The sequence below is a fragment of the Arachis hypogaea genome, chromosome 3 (assembly GCF_003086295.3).
Source record: "Arachis hypogaea cultivar Tifrunner chromosome 3, arahy.Tifrunner.gnm2.J5K5, whole genome shotgun sequence".
In the NCBI taxonomy this organism is placed as follows: Eukaryota; Viridiplantae; Streptophyta; class Magnoliopsida; order Fabales; family Fabaceae; genus Arachis; species Arachis hypogaea.
The window spans coordinates 118,527,119-118,535,298 of record NC_092038.1 but is presented as its reverse complement, the minus strand read 5'-3'; the positions used below and the strand labels follow the sequence as shown (position 1 = coordinate 118,535,298).

General features: G+C 37.5%; 1 non-coding gene across 1 annotated transcript; it reads left to right on the top strand.

Moving 5' to 3' along the window:
* Positions 1-215: 215 nt before the first annotated feature.
* On the top strand, positions 216-323 carry LOC112793004 (small nucleolar RNA R71). Its single transcript, XR_003197717.1, has one exon. It is a non-coding gene; the product is annotated as a small nucleolar RNA R71 (small nucleolar RNA).
* Positions 324-8,180: the final 7,857 nt, after the last annotated feature.

The window sequence follows — 8,180 nt, the reverse complement described above, 5'->3', positions numbered from 1 at the left end:
ATCTCAAGAACTCCTTTCTTCTGATTTGTCCCATTGTTCATAGGATTCTTTTCAGAAGTGTCCATGAATTGGTTATTTGCAACCATTTCAATGAGCTCTTGAGCTTCTGCAGGCGTCTTCTTCATATGAAGAGATCCTCCAGCAGAGCTATCCAATGACATATTGGACAATTCAGACAGACCATCATAGAAAATACCTATGATGCTCCATTCAGAAAGCATGTCAGAAGGACACTTTCTGATGAATTGTTTGTATCTTTCCCAAGCTTCATAGAGGGATTCTCCTTCCTTCTGTCTGAAGGTTTGGACTTCCACTCTAAGCTTACTCAATTTTTGAGGTGGAAAGAATTTTGCCAAGAAGGCATTGACTAGCTTTTCCCAAGAGTTCAGGCTTTCTTTAGGTTGTGAGTCCAACCATATTCTAGCTCTGTCTCTTACAACAAAAGGGAATATCATAAGTCTGTAGACCTCAGGGTCAACCCCATTGGTCTTGACAGTGTCACAGATTTGCAAGAACTCAGCTAAAAACTGATGAGGATCTTCCAATGGAAGTCCATGGAACTTGAAATTCTGTTGCATCAGAGAAACTAATTGAGGCTTAAGCTCAAAGTTGTTTGCCCCAATGGCAGGGATAGAGATGCTTCTCCCATAGAAGTCGGGAGTAGGTGCAGTAAAGTCACCCAGCACCTTCCTTGCATTGTTGGCATTGTTGTTGTTTTCGGCTGCCATGGGTTCTTCTTCTTTGAAGATTTCTGTTAGGTCCTCTACAGAGAGTTGTGCCTTAGCTTCTCTTAGTTTTCGCTTCAAGGTCCTTTCAGGTTCAGGGTCAGCCTCAACAAGAATGCTTTTGTCTTTGCTTCTGCTCATATGAAAGAGAAGAGAACAAGAAAATATGAAATCCTCTATGTCACAATATAGAGATTCCTTGAGGTGTCAGAGGAAAAGAAAAATAGAAGGCAGAAGTAGAAGAATTCGAAATTATCAAGAGAGATGGAGTTCGAATTGTTCATTGAGGAATAGTGTTAGTCCATAAATAGAAGGATGTGAGAAGAGGGGAAGTAATTTTCGAAAATTAAGTAAAAGATTTTAAAAACATTTTGAAAAATACTAATTGATTTTCGAAAACTAAGAGTGGAAAAGAAATCAAGTGACTTTTGAAAAAGATTTTGAAATTAGAAATTAAAAAGATTTGATTGAAAACTATTTTGAAAAAGATATGGTTAAGAAGATATGATTGGTTTTAAAAAGATGTGATTGAGAAAATATGATTTGAAAACAATTTAAAAAAAAGATTTGATTTTGAAAATTAATGACTTGGCTAACAAGAAAAGATATGATTCAAACATTAAACCTTTCTCAACACAAAAGGCAACATACTTGAATTGTTGAATCAAATCATTAATTGATAGCAAGTATTTTTGAAAATGGAAAGAAATTGATTTTGAAAAAGATTTGATTGAAAAGATATGATTAGAAAAAGATTTGATTTTGAAAAATTTTGAAAACCTGAAAAAATTTTTTGAATTAAAAACAAAATCTTTCCTCTTGTGCCATCCTGGCGTTAAACGCCCAGAATGGTGCACATTCTGGCGTTTAACGCCCAAACTACTACCCTTTTGGGCGTTAAACGCCCAGCCAGGCACCCTGGCTGGCGTTTAAACGCCAGTTTGCCCTTCTTTACTGGGCGTTTTGAACACCCAGCTTTTTCTGTGTAATTCCTCTGCTGTATGTTCTGAATCTTCAATTCTCTATATTATTGACTTGAAAAGACACAAATTAAAAATATTTTTGGATTTTCAATAATGAGAAATAGTCAAAATGCAACTAAAATCAAATAACAATGCATGCAAGACACCAAACTTAGCAGTTTGTATACTACTGATACTAACAAAATGAGGATGCATATGAGAAACACAAAGCACTCAAGTCAAGAGAATTTAAAAATCAGAGCAATGAAATCATCAAGAACAACTTGAAGATTAATGAAGACACATGCATGAATGCAAAAAGAACAGAAACATGCAATTGACACCAAACTTAACATGAGACTCTAGACTCAAACAAGAAATATTTTTGGATTTTATGATTTTGTAATTTTTTTTGGATTTTTTTTTCGAAAATTGAGTGGAAAAAGAAAATGAAGATATCAAAATTCTTAATGAGAATTCCAGGAATCATGCAATGTTAGTCTAAAGCTTCAGTCTAAAGGAATTAGACATGGCTAGCAAAACTTCAGCAGGACATTGCATTCAAGAGCTAAATTGATGAAAATCAATCAGCTTTGGTGATGATAACAACATCACCTTGAAACACTAGAATTCATTCTTAAGAACTCTGAAGAAAAATACCTAATCTAAGCAACAAGATGAACCGTCAGTTGTCCAAACTCGAACAATCCCCGGCAACGGCGCCAAAAACTTGGTGCTGTTGCCGGATCAGAAATTTGGCACTGATGTTACCGGACCAAAAGCTTGCCGAAAACTCGAACAATCCCCGGCAACGGCGCCAAAAACTTGGTGCACGAAATTGTGATCATCAATGGCGCCATCAACATGGTACGCAAAATTGTAATCTCAACTCTTTATCACAACTTCTCACAACTAACCAGCAAGTGCACTGGGTCGTCCAAGTAATAAACATTACACGAGTAAGGGTCGATGCCACGGAGATTGTTGGTATGAAACAAGCTATGGTCATCCTGTAAATCTTAGTTAGGCAAACTCAAATGGTTATGGATGATGTATGAATAAAACATAAAGATAAAGATAGAGATACTTATGCATTTCATTGGTAAGAACTTCAGACAAGCATATGGAGATGCTTTGTCCCTTCCGTCTCTCTGCTTTCCTACTGTCTTCATCCAATCCTTCTTACTCCTTTCCATGGCAAGCTGTATGTAGGGTTTCACCGTTGTTAGTGGCTACCTCCCATCCTCTCAGTGAAAATGTTCAACGCACCCTGTCACGGCACGACTATTCAGCTGTCGGTTCTCGATCATGTCGGAATAGAATCCAGTGATTCTTTTGCGTCTGTCACTAACGCCCCACAATCGCGAGTTTGAAGCTCGTCACAGTCATTCAATCATTGAATCCTACTCAGAATACCACAGACAAGGTTTAGACCTTCCGGATTCTCTTGAATGCCGCCATCAATTCTAGCTTATACCACGAAGATTCCGATTAAGGGATCCAAGAGATAAACATTCAAGCCTTGTTTGCTTGTAGAACGGGAGTGGTTGTCAGGCACGCGTTCATAAGTGAGAACAATGATGAGCGTCACATAATCATCACATTCATCATGTTCTTGGGTGCAAATGAATATCTTAGAACAAGAATAGGCTGAATTGAATAGAAGAACAATAGTAATTGCATTAATACTCGAGGTACAGCAGAGCTCCACACCTTAATCTATGGTGTGTAGAAACTCCACCGTTGAAAATACATAAATGATAATAGTGATCATTGGCTTCGGCCCCAGAGAGGGAACCAGAAGAACCAAGATCTGATCTAAGATCTAAAGTGATCAAAAGATCTAAAATGATCCAAAGATGTCAAAATACAATAGTAAAAGGTCCTACTTATATAGAACTAGTAGCCTAGGGTTTACAGAGATGAGTAAATGACATAAAAATCCACTTCCGGGCCCACTTGGTGTGTGATTGGGCTGAGCATTGAAGCATTTTCGTGTAGAGACTTCTCTTGGAGTTAAACGCCAGCTTTTGTGCCAGTTTGGGCGTTTAACTCCCATTCTTGTGCCAGTTCCGGCGTTTAACGCCGGGCAGTTCTGAGCTGATTTGGAACGCCGGTTTGGGCGATCAAATCTTGGGCAAAGTATGGACTATTATATATTGCTGGAAAGCCCAGGATGTCTACTTTCCAACGCCGTTGAGAGCGCGCCAATTGGGCTTCTGTATCTCCAGAAAAGCGTCTTCGAGTGCAGGGAGGTCAGAATCCAACAGCATCTGCAGTCCTTTTCAGCCTCTGAATCAGATTTTTGCTCAGGTCCCTCAATTTCAGCCAGAAAATACCTGAAATCACAGAAAAACACACAAACTCATAGTAAAGTCTAGAAAAGTGAATTTTAACTAAAAACTAATAAAAATATACTAAAAACTAACTAAAACATACAAAAAACATACTAAAAACAATGCCAAAAAGCGTATAAATTATCCGCTCATCAACGGTCAATAGCATTACAAGTAGATATAAATAAAATAGCATATTTCATTGTACATATAGGAATAGAAGATAGAGTTGATTTCACTAGAGTAGTTCTCCCTGCACGGGAAAGGGAATATGCTTTGCAACTACTGAGCCTTACATTTAGCTTGCTTTCAATCTCTTTGTAGGTATTTTTGGTGACACTAGAATGTATGATTGGAACACCTAAATACTTTCCAAGATCTTCGATTCTTGCGAATTGTAGCTTATCACTAATCTCTGTTTTAATGTTGTGGACGACATTTTTGGAGAATAAGGTCCTCGTTTTATCCTTGCTAACACGCTGTCCTGAACTAGCACAAAATGCTTCCAGGACTCTATGGATGACATCAGCCTGCTCCATATCCGCTTCAACGAACAAAATAAGATCGTCTGCAAAGCAAAGGTGGAAAAGCACAGAGCCCTCCTTGTTGAGGCTGATAGGTTTCCAGAAATTGTTGTTAACTGCCACTTGGATAAGGTGAGATAGCCTTTCTAGGCATAAGACAAAAATATATGGAGACATTGGGTCCCCTTGGTAGATACCTCTGGTGGGACAGAATTCATCCAGCATCTCTCCATTCCAAAGTCGGGAGGATTCTATGTCGGTAAAGAATTTCACAAAAATAGTAGCGTTGTAAGTATAGTTCTAAACCAACAATAGATCCTCAAATCAAATTTAAAATTATGGTTGTCACAGAGTCAACCCCAATATAAAGTTATCGAGAGTATTAGTCTCGGGTCGTCCTCAAGAAAATGGACAAACATGTGCATCAATATTGGTTAGAATTCCGTGGTTGGGAGTCATAAACAAGAATTTAAACTACTAAACTTAACATGCAAGGAATCTTAAAGTGCAAAAAACTAAATCAGAGCAATCAAAGCAAGGTATAGGAAATTTCAATATAACAAGAGAACGTATAAAGCTACTTCTATTCTAAGACTAAGTAAACAATTAAACTAATTATAACAAGAATCAAGCAATTGAGATTTTTGGGTTTCAAATATGAATAATAAAAGGAAATCTTAGCTAGGCATAGGAATTGGGCTCACCATCCTTGTCTAATAACCATATCTTGACAATTATGAAGAACCAAGCTCATTAAGTCTACCTCTATGCTTGAAGTAAGTATAATGTCTACTTTCAAGCTTGAAGTATGTTAAATGGCTTGATTAATCTCAACTCATAAGTCCCAATCCAACTATTAATTGGCTTAGTAGTAGATTGGTGTCAATGGGTATCAATTTCACCACTAGGGTTCTCAAATCACCAAATCAATTAGACCCAATGACTCAAGTTTACCTAATTCCTTAGCCTAGGCCAAGAGTATAGAAAATTACTCTATAATCAAAGAAAACATTTCATCAAACATATGGTATGCATTAACAAAAGACATATTCAAATTGAAAATTAATTAGAAATTACAAGTACCCACTAAAAATTATCAATGGAAAACAACTCAATTAACACCTATCAACCATAGAAAACATCAATGCACTAATAGAAATTCAAAATCCACATTGTTCATAAAATGAGAAGAAAAGGGGAAATAACAAGAGAATTCAAATTCAACACAAAAGCTAAACAAAATTATAACTAGAGAACTCAAATAAGTAATTGAAACTAAAATTAACAAAATCCAATTCAGAAATTCAACAAAGGAGAATCAAAACAAACTAGATCTAGAGAGAAGTAAGAGTTTCTCCCTCTAGAACACAAAGACCAAAAACTAGTTAAAATTGTGTGTAAAGTGTGAATGATTGATCCCCCTTTCCTCCATCAGTTCCTGGGTCTTTTCCATGCAGAATCAAGTTGGAATTAGGCCGGGAGCCTGCCAGAAATTGCCAGCCATGAGTTCATTAATGATGTCATGTGCCAGGCGTCACGCGTGCGCGTTGGTTACGCGTGGCGTTGGTTACGCGTGCGCGTCATCTGAGTTTTGCGAGCCACGCGTACACGTCAGGCACGCGTATACGTCAATGAGATTTTTGTCAAGCCACACGAGTGCGTCAGTTTTTGTGCGCGAGTCCCAGCTGCATGCATCCACGCATGCGTGTCGGACACGCGTGCGCGTCGCCACCAATTCTCCAAAGCTCCATTCTTCATGTTCCTTCCACTTGTGCATGCTTCCTTTCCATCTTCTAGGCCATCCTTGCCCTATAGATCCTGAATCCACTTAACAAACACATCACGACATCGAATGGTAATAAAAGAGGATTAAAATATAGCATTTTTAAGGTCAAAGAAGCATGTTTTCAACCATGAAGCAAAATTAGAAAGGAAACACAAAACCATACAATTTATATGAATAAGTGTGAAAAATATTAACAAAACCCCTCAAATTCTACACAAGATAAACCACAAAATTGGGGTTTATCAAGATGCAGGAACATATCAGCTCAATGAGATGAGAGGGAAAGCCAATATCAATAAGAGTTTCTTTAATAAAAGTCCATTTGAGTCTGTCGTATGCCTTTTCTAGGTCAACCTTGATAGCCATCCACCCCTTGTTGCCTTTCTTGCTGCTCATAGAATGTATGACCTCTTGTGTAATAATGATATTATCGGAACTCTACTTTCTGGGAACAAAACTGCATTGGTTTGGGCTAACTAGTTTCTCCATAATTTTTCTGAGCTGCATGGAGATGATTTTGGTCACCATCTTATAAGAAAATTGCAAAGACTTATCGGGCGCATTTGTTTCAGATTGACAACTGGCTTCACTTTTGGAATAAGAGTAATTAGGGTCTCATTAATATCTAACACTTTCTCAGGATGGCTAAAGATATTCTCAATTAAAAAACACAGATCAACCCCAACTTTATCCTATTGACACTAGTAGAAAATAGCATGTATACCATTAATACCAGGTACTTTCAAGCACCTTATTTTAAAAATAGCCTCTTTTATTTCCATATGAGTTATCCTGCCCCTATGATATTTATATCATCATGACTAAGAGTAGGAAAAGAGTTATTCATAATATATGGAACATCAGGGCAATTATCATTAAATAAATCAATGTAAAAAGCAGTTGTCATTTGTTCTAAAGCAAGTTTATCAGATACCTAGTTACCATCATAATCTTGGAGGGACTCAATTCTGTTCTTCCTTCTCCTTACTGTGGTGGATCCATGAAAGTATTTTGTGTTGCGATCCCCACACTGAATCCACTTGACTCTTGACTTTTGAAATCACAAAATTTCTTCTTGGGCCAGAATCTCTTTATATTCTCTCCAAAGGTTAGCCTGAAGCTTATGGAGATAGGAGGAATCGTTGACCTGTAATTTATTGGAAATTCCTTGTAGCCTTCGCAAAATCTTATTCTTTCTTTTAAGAATATTCCTAAACACATCAGTATTCCATTTTTTTAGGCTTGTCCTAAAAGCATTTAGACCGTTATTCCAAGAATCTTGTATCTTTCAGTTACTATTAATCATATGGGTGAAATTCGAATGTGATAGCCAAGATTCTTGAAACCTGAAAGGGCATCTTTGTTGGTTCTCTTGTCGATCATTTGCTAAGTGGAGACATAAGGGGAAGTGGTATGATTTAAGGCTAGACAAGTGTTTGATGTAATCAGTAGGCAAGATGATCTGCTAATCAAGGTTACTCAGGCCACAATCGAGTCTATCAACCAAGTTTTCACGATTCCATGTAAACGGCCATCCCGAGTACCCCAAATCATAGAGGCCACAATCAGATACACAGTTTTGAAAATCAGGGCATGCTATTCTATTGTTGCTATTTGACCTACTGTGACACTCATGTTCATGTAGCAGGGCATTAAAATCTCCAATAAGGCACCACGGTAAGTTAATATCATTGTATATCGATCTAATATCATCCCATAGGTAGTTCCAATTAATTCTTTGGAGGCTGCCATAAATCGCTGTTAAAAACCAATACGGCGAAGCCCCGACTTGACTTTCATATGCACCATCTGAGAATTGTGAGTAAGAATATCAATTTTCTATATGC